General features: G+C 41.6%; 1 protein-coding gene across 1 annotated transcript in view; it reads left to right on the forward strand.

Moving 5' to 3' along the window:
• Window positions 1-515: 515 nt before the first annotated feature.
• The window catches only part of large1 (LARGE xylosyl- and glucuronyltransferase 1), a 120,434-nt gene continuing 103,045 nt past the window's right edge, over window positions 516-17,904 (forward strand). Inside the window, exon 1 of the mRNA XM_075472003.1 lies at window positions 516-1,093. The gene's annotated coding sequence lies outside the window, so the exon portion shown is untranslated. The remainder of the gene's footprint in view (window positions 1,094-17,904) is intronic.

A 17,904-nucleotide genomic window follows, 5' to 3' on the forward strand; every position in this document is an offset into this window, starting at 1 on the left:
AAAAAATAAGTGAAATACCTGTACTGTAATACAACTTCGGTTTTAGTAATCAACTGCTTATAGTGTTCAAATTGGCTCTGGACCAACGTGATCACTATAAGCGGTTTCCACTGTATTGCAGCATTCAGTCTTACTTAAATCATTTGAGTGGAAATACTTACAAAGGGTTTTTTAAGTAAATCTTATGAGTTGTTTTTTTCAGTGTATGGACAAATAAATAAAGATAGATCTGCTGGACCTTTAAAGTCTGCGAATGTGGTGCAAACTGACTTAGACAACACATATTTACACATGTCTGCTCCCAGAGGATCTGATCTGATAAGCTGGTAGAAAACCCACCATATGTCTCCAAAAAGACCCGACAACTGATTCCCTCAGACCTCACACTACTAGAGACGAGTTAATCCATCCCTGGCTCGGGTTGCTCAGACTTTTTCAGTCCTTTGGCCCCAGTTAAGACTCCGGTCCACTGTGATCCACTCCTTTTTACCCCGCGCCCCCTCTCGGAATCCAGTGCCGTGATTGGATGCCGGCTGCTCGTCAGGAAGAAAGAGGTGCTGTGTTGAGGCCGAAATTCAGACACAAGACCAGGACCTGGACGACATCGGAATACGTTAGTGGAAGAGAAACAAGTCTCCCAGAGGATCGAGGCGCTTTTAAGAAACCGAGCTTCGGCGGAGCACCCCCGCTGAGCCGCCGAAAGCCTTCGATTGTGCTTTTTTTTTAGTCGCTGGCTTGCTGGTCAGAGCGCTCCAAAACCGCGACGCAGCCGCAAGCCTGTCAGAGACAAGAAGTCTTTATCCAGCCCGGAGGACACAGAAGCGACTCAGCTGTTGTTGTTGCTGGTAGCCAGAGCTAAACAGCTGAGGCTGCCGGAGCGGATCAACATCACCGCAAAGCTCCAACTGCACGGAGCAAGTGTGCCACCGGGACCAGCGTCTCATCTGCATCCAAAGTGCCATGAGTGGGCTAACGGCACCAGCCTCCTGTTGAAGCGGCAGCGCGGACTTCATCATTCAGGATTTTTTTTTTTTTTGCTTTCTGATCAGGGCGTCTCAAAAGACCAGCAGTTTTTGAAGCCTGTCTGCATCAGGTGAGTTTAGCCCCCCCACACACAATCCGCAGGAGACCACGTCGCATTCGGGAGCTCGTTTGTTCTAAAGCGACGCGTGCGGTTTCTACTTCTTTAACAAAAAAAAAAAAAAAAAAAGCGCGTGCGTTTAAATTCCCCTTTAAGGCCTCCTCCGTGCGCACCGCACGCGTGTCGGTCCGGTCCAGACAGCAACGCCGCGGGTTTCCACTCAGAGAAAGATGGTTCCTTGAATTAATCTTGGAAACGACGGAGCGCATTTTGGGGGATTAACAGCTCCCAGGTTTCACCAGCTGTCCCGGAGTCTCTCAGAGTCTACCCCCCCCCTTCTTCTTCTTCTTCTTCTTCTTCATAAAACCTGGATGAACCGCGCTACGGTGTTTATCTAAGCCGCCTTGCATCGACAGCTGTCCGGAACACCAGATCCAGTAGCGACACTTGTGCGTAAGAAGGATCTGTGGTCACTCTTTTTTTTTTTTTTTTTTTGAGTTCCGTCTCTCGTGTGCTGATCACGCAGAAACGCGCTCCCGTGTTACATCGGACCGTTCCAAAGTGACCGAACAAAACAGTGAAACAGACGCACCATCCACTCCATTTTTTTTTTTTGTTTTGTTTTTTTAACATTTTAATTGATACTGCCCAGGAAACGTAGACAAATCTGTCACACTTAAAGATACTTAAAGGAATTAATAAACGTATCTTGGGGCTACATTTTCTCATAAATATTCAGATATGTCACTTATCTTCATCACAGCTTTTAGTATTTTTCTAAAAAAAAAAAAAAAAAAAAAAAGCACAAATGACTGATCAGGGTCATACTGATCGTACTGATGCGATTGATCAGTATGATCATAAAACATTTCTGAGTGAGACGTTAGAACATGTCAAACTATTAGAATGGACTCCTGTAACAGGAGGAGGACATTTCTAAAGAAAGGGAAATTGTGTGTTGGACAGCAGAAGCTTGAGTGCGGGTGACTTGTTGCAGCTGAGACCAAAGATGGAACCTTGATTCAGACTTTGGCTGCCCACCAGGAGTGACTCGATCACTCCTTATTTTTGTCACCAGGCTTTTCAGTCACAAGTTAGGTCTGTTTCACAACTTCAGGATCATCGCTGCCTTCGTGATCGCCTTCATTCGGGAAACTAACTAAAAGTGTCACTTAGATTCTTAGATTTTCCCCATTTTGTTGCATGTGAGCACCTGTTGATATTAATGCCATAAATACAGCTCCAAATCCAAACACCACAGCATCACTGTGGGTAGCAGAGCCCGGTAAATTGGAGAATACTATCATTATTATTATTAATATTACCCATATTCAATCGGGAAGAATTCTCAGTGAGATTAAAGATATTTTTACACGATGGTTCCGGCCGAGACAGCAGGAGCAGATCCAACACATTTGATAAATGTATTAGAATTATAAAAAAAGTTTTAAATACGATTAAAGATCAAACGAGGATGCATTAACGAATCCTAAAATCACAAGATTAAATGTGAGGAGTTTGGAAATGTCAGTTAAAACAGGCACATTTGAACATTTTTTTTTTTTTTTTGCTTCCTCATTAAACATCTTTGGATGAGATCAGATGTCATTTGAAGCAGTTTTGAGATAAAAATGTCCCCATAATCCAGCACGGACATACACAAGTAGCTGCTACAAGTCTCTTCTTTGGCCTTCAATGAGAGAAAGGGAACAATTCTGGAATCAGGAGCTAAGTTCAGCTCCAGTTTTGTCAGCACTCGGCTGAACTCGGAGCGACGGTCTCAGTTAAAGGTTCGCTCCGACAGCTGACTGCTGCTGAAGCTTTCAAATGAACGTTTGATTAAAATGTCACAGTATCAGGCGGGGTTATTTGACAGATAGTGTTCGGCACTGTATAGACTGCTGTTTATGTCAGCTATATCTGCTGGGTGCCGTTTCAGTCTAACAGACAATCGGCATATCATTTTCCTTCTATGTACACTGAAAATAGTGACTTTTTGGTGAAGGAAACTCCATTAGAGTAACTGTCATCATTTCTACCTTGTATTTTTAAGATTCAGTAAGAACTAGAGCTTCTTAAGTCAAATGAAACATTTTATTACCGTAATACATGAATTATGGGGGAAGAGTAAGTTTTACTTAGGTTTCCTCATACAATTTAAATGTTTAATAGTTGTATGCACATAAACCTAGAAATACTACATAAACTTTACTCTACATAAATCTACTAAGTTACTTCATAACAGCAAATACTACAGATATATAAAATTTACTTAAAATTTTTTAGTAAAATGATGTTCCTGCCTATGAAAAACAAGTAGAGTTTACTTCATTTGTTTAAATAAATAGAACTTAAAACTTAGATGTAATTAAGTAAATGTTACTTAATATCTTCAAAACTGTTATTTTTTATGGTGAGTAAAATTTACTTGATACTGGCAAGTGAGTGTTACCTGATATTGCAGCATTAAATATTACTTAAATCATTTGAGTGCAAATACTTAGGGTTGTTTAAGTAAATTTTACGAGTTGTTTTTTTTAGTGTACCCGGATTATTTGCCATTGAATGGCTGTTGCTCTTCATGCAGCCTGTGTATTATTACATTATTATCAGGCTTCTGCTGTAACGGTGCCATGAAAAACGGACAGATTAATGGTTCAAGTGACGTCAAACAATGAAATGCATTGAAACATCTGTAGCCGAGGAGGTGACTTGTGCGTCTGAGGTGTTCCTGCGCTGCTTTGGAATAGAAGATGAGGAGAGTGCAATCTGTGCCCTTCAGTTTATACTTAACTGGGGATGAAAGGTTTCACAAGGCAGTCGTAATGGAGGCGTCCATGAGATGTTCTGCACACGCTTTGCTAGAATTTACCGCAGCACCTGTGCAGAGTCTGATCAGTGAAGTGAGCTCGGAGGATTAAGCCTTTCGATTTCGATACTAATGAGTCTGTCATCTTTGGACGATCAGAAGGCAGTCGGTCTTTGTCTGTCCCTGGATGTTTATCTTTATTAATGAGTGTAGAAGCCGACTCTCAAGGGGGTGTCTGGTGGAACAGCAAACTAACCTGTTGTGCCCACTGCTTCATTGATTTCCTTGTTCGGGCCCTTCTGGCGTTAAACAGTCTCATTTCGGGTGATGTACTCATTACCACGTAATCACTGGAATGATTCCGGAAGTTGATGCCACTTCACTGGAGAGGAGCTCAGATTCTGAAACTCTGCCACAACGAGGGCAGCCGACAGTAAAACAGTCAGACAGAAGATCTTATAGGTGTAATAAATTGGATTCTCTGTCTTTAGATTTTGACCTCAGATGGGGGGGGAAAAAAATCAATAACACTTAATCAGTGATTATCCTTTTACACTGCATATGTTGTCCTGAACACTGAATGCTGATCTATTGCTACTCCGCTGAGGAAAAGATGATGAATAAGTCGTTTACTTGAGGTAATTGGCACTGAGTGATGGGAATGTCCATCACGGACTTTTATTTCCCAACGTGTCTCTCAAACATACGGAAGAGTATTAGGGCCAGGCATAAGAAAAAATATTTATATGTTGCCTGTCGAGAATAAAGTCGACATGTCGAGAATAAAGTCGACATGTCGAGCTTAACATTTCAACTTTATTATCGACATTTCGACTTTATTCTCGACATGTCGACTTTAATGTCCTAATACTCTTTCGTACAAACACTTGCATTAAAAACAAAGACCAGCAAGCCATCCTGCTATTTTAAACGGAATTTGTTTAGGCTGGAAAACATTTCACGAATAAACTCATGCATGTTTTTTACGGAAGGCCAGAGCGGCCGTGGTACGTATAAACTTTTTTTTGATGGTTATCTCGAGAAAACAATGATCGTTATCTCGAGATGACGAGTTAATTTACCGATGGTTTTCGAGGCCACTTTTTCTCCCCAGTCCGCCCCTGTTTATATGTGTTTTATGTGTTCGCAATTTGTTTGTCTTGTAGAGATAACTTTCATATCAGCCCGCGTCATTTAAAGCAATACAATGTGACTTCTCAAAAAGCCCATTATGGAGCTCCCCCTACAGGCTTGGAGGTAATGTACGGTTACACTGTCGTAAATACAACACCCTTTCACTTTCACGTTTCACGTTTGTTGACGAACCGGCGAGGAGTCAGAAGGTGCAAGCTGTGTCGACCGAGAAGGTAAGAGTAATCAAATGTACCTGGGAGCGTGAGAGGGGTCTATTTGTTTTTGTGGTAGGTGTGCCAGAAAGCAAGTCGAAGTACTTCCGCTCAGCTCCTGGGCCGGTCCAGCAAAGTTACATAGCGCAGTTTTTCCAACTCAGACCCCCGAAGGGCATAGGAGACAGGCCAATCGTAATATTAAAACTCATTCTAGCCGCACAATTTTTTTCAAGCTGTTATTTTAAGGTAGAAATGTTACATAATATTGCTTTAAGGAGACAGCTGGCTCGACTGCAGCTCAATAGGCGTTTAAACCTGAGTGATCCTGCTGATATAGTCAACTTCATCAGTGACTAGCTGAGGGGACTAGGCCGTCTCTATGGTTACCGAATGATGCACGAGAGGTGTCGATATCGTTATTTCGAGAAAACGAAATGATTGTCACACCAGCGGGGTTTGCTTTGTGCATTTTCACAAGCAGAATTGTTAAACAAACGCTCCACATTCCATGTTTGATTCATAGGCTACTTTATTCAGTTTTCAATGAAAGGGGGGTAAAAATGGGTACACCTTTGCCAGAAATACATATAAAACACATATAAACAGGGCGGACTGGGGAGAAAAAGTGGCCTTGAAAACCATCGGTAAATTAACTCGTTATCCCAAAAAACGATCATCGTTTTCTCGAGATAACGACATAATTATCTCGTTATCTCGAGAAAACCATCAAAAAAGTCCTACGGCCTACATACCACTACCGCTCTGGGCTTCCGTATGTTTTACTTGTTTTTTTGTGTTTATTTTACACACTAAAAAACACACTGCACGTCCATGCTCGTGTCTAGGCTGGTTGACTCTTTCTTAACCCGGTTTGGGTTTCATGGGCATGCACTTGAGCTGCCATGTTGCGATTATGGAACACATCCAGACACCACCTTGTACTCCTCATTGGAAGTAATTAATTTCACTTACCGCTGTTATGCTAATTACATCGGACCGGTCCAGAGAGAGGACCGTCTCAGCTGGTCTCGGCTAATGTTTTCTCAAAGAACACCGTGTCATGGATGTGCATTAACTGAATGAGAGACTGGAAATCAACAGTACAAAAGATGTAATTAGATGTAGAACGGTACAATTCCCGTATGGGGTGCACACAGAAGCATGCACCTACATTTATTAATCCCTGGTTTAAAGTGCTGTAGCGGAAACATGGCTCACATCATGCGGCGTCGTGTGTCCAACAGGAGCTTATTATGTCTGACTGAATGCATTTTCATTTTTAGTTTGTTGTTAATTAAGTGGAAAGTGGCAGAATCGCTACATGCAATTTATGAACCCCTACTGTGGTGGTTTTGGCAGTGAGGACATTGTGTGTGTGTGTGTGTGTGTGTGTGTGTGTGTGTATAACCAATAATTAGTTGCATGTTCCGACTTCATAGTGTGTGGCCACAGAGAGGGAATTGATTGTTGGTTTCGGCATCAGAGGGTGATGTGATACTTCAGCTGCATCATTATGAGCCGTCCAGGCTCCCGAACTTTTTGAGGTAATGCAGTCTGACACAAAGAGCCTGTTTGAGGATAATCATCTGTCCACGCATCCAGAGAACCTTTAGGGGGGAAAGTTGTGTTGTAGGGATTCACACTGCCTCAGGAGTAAATACAAAGCATGCAGGGCCCCTGGGAGCCTTGACAGCTGTCCCGGGAGTGAAAATAGAGTTGTGAAAGTGCTCCGAGAAGCCTCAAATGGTTTCTCGAACCAGGAAAGGAAAGGAGGGGAAAAAAATGGATGAGAAAGCCGATTACCCTTCAGGGTGTGGTTGTCAAGTCGCTGTGGCTTCAAGGTCTCATCCACTTCTAGCTCCTCACATCTGATTAAGAGGAAAATAAAATCCTATATAAAGCTATCCAGTATCCATACCCACGGCTTCTGAAATGAACAGTTATGTTCACGGTGGCTCTGACTCTTTCGCCATATATTCTGTGCATCCATCCTGATGTTTGTATCCGAGTTGTTAGGTATCCGATAGGTTTGAGGTGCCCCCGCCTTTCTTTACAAATGCTCTCTTTTTCGTACCTTCTCATCCTATAAAACAGAGTTTAGGATTATCTATTGGTCTTCAGTTTCTAACGACGGTGGCGACAACGAGCACACAATGGAAATGCAAGAGAGACGGACGCTGACCGACGCTCCAGACGTGCCTGACGGCTGAGTAACGTCTTAATCTGTAAGGCCCTATGAAGAGCCAACTGTTCCAGAAAGATGTTTTGCTGTTGGGGTTTTATTTTATCACAGCTGGTGCGTTAGTGCCCCAAAGGACACCTGTTTGTTTCTCAGTGATGCCAGGCTTTGACAGAACAGCTGCATTTGACAACCTCTGAATGGGAAGAGGTTGCCATGCATCTGGTCATTTTAGGGTTCGATTTATTGGTTTATTGTTTAACCTGAAAGGAGCTATTTTCCTCAGCAAGAATGTTTCCACATCAAAAGTGGCAGTGCAGGTTTTACAAACGGACAGAAAGGACACTTTTGTGTTTGTTTCTTTAAAACCAATTTTGATATATGAAGGACTTGATGAAACTCTGGTAGGGCAAAAATCCTGTCCAAAGGTAACTGATGCTGTTACGTTGAGGACACCTGTCATGATAACATTTTAATTACCCGTTTTGTTGCGGGATACTTGTCAGTAAGCTGTCCAGCAATGCTTAAAGGGATAGTTCGCCTCTTTTGACATGAAGCTGTATGACATCCCATATTAACAATATCGTTTATGAACATTGACTTACCCCCCCGCTGCGTCCTGTGAGCCGAGTTCCAGCTGAGTTTTGGCGTTGACGAAGGTAGTCCGGCTAGTTGGCTGGGGTCGCGAAAATAAAGCATTTTGCTTCTCAAAACAATATGCGTTCAAAAGAGAAATACATTTGCATGGCACTGAAAGGATCGGATAATTGGCTAAATTACAATAAGACTGAGTTATTAAGTTCATGTAGACTTCTGAATCTGACAAGAAATTGGATCGGATTACTCGCGATCGGATTAAGACCCCGAGATAACTCGGTTGAAAGTCAAAATAAACGTGCTTGTAGACGGTGAAGCACGTGGTGAATTGGACTTTGCGTTCTGCGCATGCTCGAGATTTTTTCCCGGGGTCGGGAACCGGAAGTCAGAAGAGACGATATTACTGTCGTGGTCGCCGTCGGAAAGAAAAACACCGCGATGGAGAATGCGCCGTTGTGCATCGCGTTTGTGCAACAAGCAGCTCATCACAAACGAAATATAGAGGGACGTAGCTTCATCTTGCTGTTCGTTCACCATTTTCTCGCATGCCTTAGTTTGTTGTTGTTGTTGTTGTTGTTGAAGGGGTCAACAGGAAGTGGCTCTATTAGCAATAGTTGAAATGGGTACAGCGCCACCTATCGTATCGGAGTATGACATGCTTTGTGCCTATGATCTAATTCATTCACCGCCATATATCCAAGGATAATTACCCTTGCTCAACTAAGGAGCAACTCAGTGTTATTGTAATTTAGCCAATAATCCGATCCTTTTAGGGCCATGTAACCCCACTGAGTGAATCTTCCAACAAGCTTAAATCTGTTGAAAATGATGTTTACTTCGACTTCCATCCACCACTATGTTTCACACAACCACAGCATATTTGGTACATTTTAGTGAATTGTTATGGCGACGTGACACGTTGTTGTCAGATAACTGTGAAGGACTGTTCTTACAGCCTCGGCCATATCTACACGTGCACAATCTCATGCACACACCGTGCACTAACGTCCATGTTGCTTTCACAGGCAGGTCTGCATGAAGGTTGAGGAACAGTAACAGAAAACTGACTGAATGATGAGACATATAATGTCTATCTAATGTGTAAAATGGTATAATGGTATCCTCCGTTCGGGCAGTCCTTAGCCTTAATCACACGGGTGACACCATTTCTGTTTTTAGTCCCATGTCCTACTTTCCTATGGTATGCGTATTGCAGAGGAATACATGGACGCTAACACATGACTCGGTGAACATGACAGATTCAGGGAATTGTCCTTGCTGCAGGCCAGCCATCATAATGCTAAATAAATGTAGTTGATTTTTAAACTTTGCTTCTACAAACTGCGTTCCCCCTTGTTTCCACCGGACACTGCTCCATCTGTAAAATGGTTTTGTTCTGTCCCTCACGTCAGTTCACATCGGGAGTGCTATTGTTCATTTTTTCCATCATTGAGAGGGTTGGGCGACAGGGACGGGTATTTCCCAGCCTTTCCTGATTCATGGCTAAAATTCTTGTATTCCATTTATTTCTGGCCTTAAACAGGTGTTGGGTGTTTTTATTGATTTAGTTTTAAAATTACGAAATTTTACGTTGTATTGTCGGTGTTTGACTTCCTGTCTAACTCATTTAATTTGTGCTGATTGAGGCAGCTTCCGTCCAAAATTGGCTAATTGGCGTATTTTTACCAGATTGTAGCATCAAGCCCCTTTGGTGCGGTTCAGAAATGTACCTCTCGCTTATGGTTGAAACACAAGCACTGCCTATAGTGGCCGGGATCAACTCCACTGTCCAAGTCGAAGCTGGAACATGTCGCAGAAAATCTGTGTAAAAAAAATTAAACAGACGCTTTTGCTTGCTAAACAAAAGGGAAAATGTAGATAATGCTTCCTTTTAGTTTGGTTTGCGACTTCTATGGGCACATGTACATATATCTTGCTGGCTGTTTTTTTTTTTTTTTTTTTTTTTTTGTTTTCTTTGAGTTAAGCCTGCTACTTAATTCCGATATATTACGTCGTATATCCTCTCAGTGCAATTTATCACGTGACTACAATGGTAGCTATTTGGATATCAAAGTCAGTGTTTTCAGTGTCTCGAAAGCTGGCTCTGTTTTAACTAGCCTATTACCATGGTAACTGATGCTGCACTCATAATTTGCTCTGGAGCAGTTTTAAGATCAGGGTTTCAGATATCTCCCAGATAGCATTGAAACATTGTCCCCCAGAACCATTGGATCTCTGTTTATGTCTGACATCATAACCACACTGATAGTGTTTCTGTGATGTTGAAGAAAAGTTGTATTGATTCAAGAAAAAATTTACAGAAAATCAACCATTTAACCCCCATTTCAAATGTCAGTCAGTGGATTTAGATGTTGATCAAACGTTGTCGTTTTTTCTCTCCAAATTTAACCGTGATATAATGACATCTTTCATCATTTAAAGCACAACTATGTAACTTCTCAAAAAGCCCATTATGGAGCTCCCCCTACAGGCTTGGAGGTAATGTACGGTTACGGTCTCTTGCTTTGTCGGCCTCTCTCTTTCTCTTTCTTGCTTCATCAGTCAACGTCTTCTTCTGTTTCTTGGGTGCCTCTGCCATGATGATCGTACTGACAATGTTGCGCTAGCTTAGCCTTATACCTGGGAGCGTGAGAGGGGTCTATTTGTTTTTGCGGTAGGTGTGCCAGAAAGCAAGTCGAAGTACTTCCGCTCAGCTCCCGGGCCGGTCCAGCAAAGTTACATAGCGCAGTTATTCCAACTCAGATCCCCGAAGGGCATAGGAGACAGGCCAATCGTAATATTGAAACTCATTCTAGCCGCACAATTTTTTTCAAGCTGTTATTTTAAGGTAGAAATGTTACACTTTAATCTGTGAACTAGTTGGTGACCTGAACTAAAACTAACTGCCGGCTGTGCATCACGTTACCATGAAAACCATCCCAATCAAAGTGAGCTGTATGTCCTGTAGCTATGTTTCTACAGTTTGCCCCGAGTCTGTTCTATACAGCTGATCACGGACCTGAAACACATCTGAAGAATAGTTCATCTAAAAGCCAATAACAGCCTACTTGATCAATAGAATTAGTTTCACTCTGATTTGATCTGAGACTTGGATGTCTCTACTCATTCTATTCTATCGAGGCTATTATGAGTTTTGTGCAACTCGACACAAACGGCAGACAGAAATGAACTACTTTTTACAACTCAGTTTTCTAATGGTAGTCCTCTCTGGCAGCATCTCAATGATTTCTACATCACACCTCCCTGTTCGTACAACCCACTGTTCTTATGAATGAAGTGTCCACTTTGTCAGGTTCACGGTATTTTGTGCTGAAGAAGCGTGAAATGATGCTGTTTGAGCATGCAGAGCTTGTAGAGAAAAGTCTGGTTTACGAGGAGATATCAAAGCCGCTGTCATCTTATGCTTAATCTCTGTATAACCAAATTGACCAAATCAATGTCCTATTTCTTTTATTGATCAAGCAGGTTGTTTTCTGTGATAGATACCATAGACTCATTCATATCTTAATCTGTGTTATGTCAGATCCATCATCAGTAGTGTAGCAAATATGAGAAAGTATAACAAGATTTTCAAATGTTATAGGGTCTCATGGCAACGCAACATTTACTTTGTGCCACTGGAACAACAAATACCCAGCTCATTAGGGTCGATATTGTAGCCTGTCAGTGATTGAATTGGTTGAACAAGAATAAAATACTCTGTGGCACTGAATATTCTGACTTTATAGGCTCAACATTGCTAAAAATTGGCCTGCAGCCCTCTCGTTAGCACAGGCTGAAATTCCCCGGCCTCAGTTGGATTGTTGTTGGCTCACTGTCCGACGCTCTGCAGCCACAACAACACTGCACATGAAGAGTGATTCGCCTTTCTGGGTGTAGTCCATATTGGAAGATGCATAATAGCATTTTCTATGTTCTCAATGCAACTTAGAAAATAACTAAACATTACATTGTGTAAGAATTCATTGTGATAACCAAACAAGGTCAATGCAGCTTGAGACTTGTGATCAACACAGTCTACCAAAACCGGAGATAACTTCTGGGTCTGTTACTTGCCTCAGATTTTTTCTTAAAAGTGGAATCTGATATGTCTTATCCGTTTTTCATTAAGGTTTTACATACTGATGCAAAATAAAAACCTTCAGATGAAAATCGAGAGCTTGTTCCAGCTTTTCCAAAGCATCAGAAGCGTACGCCTCTGAGCTTATTATTTTTTATTTTGTTCTGATTGTAAATCAACGATGTCACACAAGACTTCATTGACTTCATTTTCACTAACTCGCCTCACAAATTCCTTTTTCTCACATGGTGAGTAACGGATTCAAAACTTATGATGTAAAACGAGGAGACAAACGTTACCCGTCTTGCCAGCTTTTCAATTTATTCACCCACCCAAGTGACACCTCTGAACATCTCTATGTCTCTGCCCTGCTGCTCTGTGAGCTTGAATGGTGGGTTTTTCCGATGACGTAGCGGCTATAATATGTTTTTATTTTCATGATATCTTCCATTTATAATTATTTAGAGCTGAGTAGCAGTCTAGAAATGTTCTCATTGACCCCAAGTTGATATGTAGTCTTAGTGTCCTGCTTTTCAGTGACTATTTCAGACCTGTTTTGCTGTGTGACAGAAAACTATGTGAATGACAGCAGCAGAAATTCAGTATTAATGTACCGTATATGTAAGAGGCAAATGTGTTCACAAAGCTGAATGCGAGTGTCCTGATGAATCTAAGTGCTACTGTTTACCAACTGAACAGATCATCCGTAGCCAAGATTTTTTTTTTTTTTAGTTGACTAAAAAAAATCATAAATGAAGGAAATATGATCTCATTTTCTCCTTTTTAGAAATTGGCAAAGAATAACTTTTAGCCGAAAAGAAGTTAGGAAAAAAAGAAAATCTCAACGAAGATGAATGTTTCTGTAAAATATATACATATATTATTTTTTTTTATTTTTTATTTTTTCTTGTGCTTGGCCTCCAGCTCGGAGCTGCTCATGATTAATTGCATCATCTGGGAATCTAAGTAGCCCTCCCAATCCCCACCCAAACTGCAGTTAATCTCGGGGCTGTTGTGTGCACACCTAAGCCATAACATTATGACCACCTACCTTACAGTAGGCTCTCTCCATGCGGCCAAAACAACTCCCCTGGGCTCTGCCACTTTGCTCTCACCCTCTGTTTTGCAGAGGTGTAGGGTCTCTTTACTTTTGAGAGATCCACGGGTAGTGATCAATTAAACATCCGAATGGCCACCAACAACACAAGTTAATAGTTAGATGACCGATACTCCTTGATCCCTTAAAGATGGGGAGCATCTTTGTGGGGAGAGGAACCTCTGAGGGTGTCCTGGAGTGAGAAGCTGTAGCTCCTTTTAGCCCTGGAGGCTGTGTGGATGCCATCTTTGTGGATCGGATTTGCTTCCTACAGATCCACCAGGTCCCATCAGGTTGGTGTGTGAGGAGTTTGGAGGCCGGATGGACACTTCAGACTCTCTCTTGTGTTCTTTGAACCCTTCCTAAGCAGTTATTGTTGAGGCTACTGTTGTCATGCTTGACTAGTCTGCAAAATCTTTTAGGTAACAGGTTTCTAAGTTAAATCCATGTAATAGCCAGCATGCATGTTTTCCCAGGAAAAAAATGCATTTTTTTATGCAGTTTAATCGCATTTGTACGTAAAAAATTAATTCAAAAGTAGTGTATAGCTTTTAGCGTTTGGTTTTATTTTAAATGTGCTGCCATATGAATGAAAGTGCCATAACATTAGTTGTGCAAACACACTTTTAACATCAGCATTTTTATGTAGTTTTTATGTAGAAGCCTCGCTCCACTGTCTGTTTCCTTGAATGACTTGCTGCTATCAGTTGTGTGTTTTGCCTTTAAGTGATATTTTAGACTGGAACTACTACGCTGAGAAGACAATTCAACTTGGCAGTGTTTACAGATGACTTTGGTTCTGTCGACTCCGCCGTCTGGAAGAACTTTAAAATGAAAATGGCCGAGTAAAAGTTCTGTACCCTTCTCCATGTTTGGTGGATCCGCCGATTACTTTCTTTTCCGGTTCCGCAGCGGACAGCAACAGACTTTTACAAAATAAAAGCCTGTGAGCAACAGACTTTTACGATAATAAAATAAATAATAAAACGGGTGGTTTGTGGCGTAGTGGGTTGAGCAGGTGCCCCACGTACAAGAGGCTTTAGTCCTCGCTGCAGCTGGCCCCAGTTCGAGTCCCGCATCGGACGGACCTGTGCTGCGTGTCGTTCCCCCTCTCTCTGCCCCCTGCTTCCTGTCTCTCTGAACTTTCCTATCTATTAAAGGCACAAAACCCCCCCCCAATTTTTTTTTTTTAATAATTTTTTAAAAATAAATAAAACGTACATTAATGTGCAATAAAATATTTATCAGCATCAAATAATCAATGCGTCAAAGCGATAATAACGAGTTAACTCGCCCAGCCCTAATTTACATATGTGCATTTTTGTATGCTTGAATTTTTCCTGTAAACATGAAAAGACATGATGGTTGGCTCAAGACTTTTCCAAAGCGACATCTGGAGTTCATTCTAATTTCTACACATTGTCAAGGAAGATTTATATTCATATCGGTTTGCATTGCTCTTTGCCTATGCAGAGCGGAAGTCTTTGAGAATTCGGCTAAAGCCGGGGTTTCAGAGACGAGCTTGTGTGCAGTCCGCCATCAAGGCGATATTCAAGGTGTCTTTTTTTTTATTTATTGGGTTTGCGGTAATGTGAAATCTTATTACAGCATCTTGAACAGCTCTACAGCAGACGTCCTCGACACACTAAGCTGATTTGCATGAAAAGCAGCCTGTGCCCATCTCCCTCTACACCCTGTTGTTGAGGATTTGTAGGAACTCACCTCTATATGACTTTTTGTGCCTGCAAAGATCAATGACTTTACATACTGTACAGCCTTCTATACACAGCAGTGCACACATCCCTTCCTGCGTAAACGGAATGCTAATGAATAAAACTCCCGTAGCTCTTGTCATTATATTTGTTTCCTCTAAGGTGCCTCTGCAGTTCTCTTTTCGGGTTCAGTACACTCTGTACCTGTCAGGATAATGTGGATAGTTTTGATCGATGGACATTTGCTTATTGAGGTACAAATATACACATTTCTTAATGCTTTGCATGTTCTTACAACTTCTTGTTCTGCTCAGTTCATAAAGCCAAGGGAGAGCTGGGGCCCTTTTCTCTACCCTGGCAGTCAGACGACAAGATGGAGTGTATGGTAGAAAGCCAAACCTACCCTTGGTGTCGTCACTTCACAGGGAGTTACGTACTGGTCCTCTAGCTGACGGTTAAGGGCAGTCTGAGATCAAACATGCGGGATGGCTTTGAGAAACCATTCTCAGGCACAGTTTTACCACTCTGTCCTGGAGCAAAGATTTCTTGCAGAGGAATAATCTAATGACCTGAAAGATATTTATTTTATCATTGGAGTAGCTCTCACATTTCATGGTGAGCCCAATTTTTTTCCCTGTACGTTGACTGTAGATTGATTTTGTTCTGTATAGATAAAAATTAGTCTATTTGTCATTCAGCTAAAAACGGATCAAACAACTTTGTGTCTTTTGCCGTCTTACCAGGATATATCAGAAGATCTAAAGCAGCACTCTTTCCAAGCAATAACAAGACCTAAATGTCTTGCTCCGTGTTCCATGCTGCATTAGTGACTTTTTCTTGTCTTGTCAACTTACGTAATGAAGATGGAGGCAAATGATCAGCGTCTCTGTTGGGTGACAGCAGTTGGTCGTGGATGCCGGCTCACAGTTGAGTCTCTCCTAATTTCCTGGATCTTGCGAAGGTCATGTTCGTCAGTTTGTCTTGGTCTATGCCAGTGATACTCACTATTTTTTTCACAAGAGCCACATTGGCAGAGAAAAATCAAGGGAAGAGCCACTTTTACGACAACATACTAAGTCCCCTTTTGCAAATATGCATTTCTACATATAAAACATCCCACAAAAAAAGAAACAACACAGCCAATACATTTTCAATTAAGACCACATTTACCTTTAATACTGGGATGAGCGAAAGCTGGCATGCAAGTCCTTGACTATCTTCATGTTGTATTTGTAGTTTGTTGTTGTAATCATAGTGAGACATTCAAGATGAGCATGGTTTTTGTGCTGGTTTTTGCCCTTTTTTAATTAAAAACCGATCCATTGTGCCTGCATCTCGCGGTACACCCAACGTTTGCCTGCTCGTCCCCTCTCTGGCGTCTTTATGGTGATTTTCGTTTGGTTTTTGTGCTGGTTTTTGCCCTTTTTTGATTAAAAACCGATCCATTTTGCCTTCACCTCACGCTGCTTAAGCCAGCGTGCACTGCGGTCAAGTGTGACGGTGGTTTAAGCGGGCTGCGTTGCCAGGTTTAACAGAGCCCCCTTTTAGGAAACACCATTAAGCCTTAATTAATACTTAATAAAAATACCTAATACTGTGCAGTATTCGCTGTGTGTTATTTGAAAAAATGTATTGTTATTGTTACCATATTGTTATAAGCCACTATGCGAGTGCGAGCCACCAATTAAAGCTTGAGGAGCCGTGCAATGAGCATCTCTGGTCTAAACCTATGAAGGTTTGGATAGATTAAACAGCTTTTTGATGTAGATAGAATAATAACATTTTTATGCCTTATTGAGCTGTCTACCTGACTTACTCCTCGTTCTTTTTCCAGTTTTTTAAACTTCCACTTTGCTGATAGTCCATGTCCATCATAGTCTAACAATGTCTAGACTACTCTATGCACCATTAGTCTCCATGTTAATTTTCTCTGAAGTTTATTCCTTTATGCATTTTCTTTGTTCAGAGGATGGCTAAAGAAGCCTTTGACTCTTACTGTCTGACTCATGCCATCAAGCATGCAGGTGGTTCTGTGATGGTGTGTGCAGCAATTCTCTTGGAATTCTCTTGGTCCTGTAATAGCACGGCATGGTATTATTACTCTAAAAAGTGTTAGTTTTGGAGGGCCGTTTCAAAACGACGATGGCATTTTGTCAGGAGAAGAACATGCACATTTACACTAAGTGGTAACAAACTGGAAGGAAGATCACTGCAGCGATGTGGAACATTGAGGCTGATCCTGCCACTTAGCAGATCTAAACCTAACTGAACATTTGTGGTGTGTGTTAGAGCCACGAGTAAGCAATTGCTTCCCCCTGCCATCTTTTCTGAAAGAGCCAAAAAAAGGTTCTGCTTGAGGAACGACTTGACTGTTCAATCAGCACTTGCTGCCGAAGGATGACTAACTCAGTGTTGTATGATACAATTGTGATTTAACTTGGTGTTTTCATTATTTTTGGCCAACACCCATAGCTTCACTGCTGTCTGTACACTGCTGCTCAGACCTATTTTATAAATCGAACTGCAGTAGGGAGTCGACGGACCAATCTTCCTGGTACTTTAAACCATAGCGGAAACGCAAACCAGCATTTGATTCCATAAGAAAGTCTTTAGGATTAAAAGTTCTGGGTGCTTCCGGTCAAAATTTAGCTTTCGGTGCTTTAGTCCTTGACAGTCTCTATTTGAGATGTTTTCACTGAAATCATAACAATTTCTGTGTCTTGCCTCTTCACATCTTTTTTTTTTTTTTTTTTTTTTTAAATTTCTGCCCCACTGCAGTGCCGGCCTCCACTCGCAACAACTCAATCAGACTCTCAGCATGTTTCTCCGCAGTCTTTTTCAGGCAATAAACCGCAGCTCTTGTAATCATCGCTCATCACTTTTAGTGTCAACATGCAGCAATTTAGTATTGAGCCGTGGATATGAAATTTCATTTTCTATTAACTTACAGTCGAGCCACAAGGGAAGGCTTGCCATTGATATCTCCGGCAATGACTATAA

Source organism: Odontesthes bonariensis, chromosome 8 (assembly GCF_027942865.1).
Source record: "Odontesthes bonariensis isolate fOdoBon6 chromosome 8, fOdoBon6.hap1, whole genome shotgun sequence".
NCBI classification, from domain to species: Eukaryota; Metazoa; Chordata; class Actinopteri; order Atheriniformes; family Atherinopsidae; genus Odontesthes; species Odontesthes bonariensis.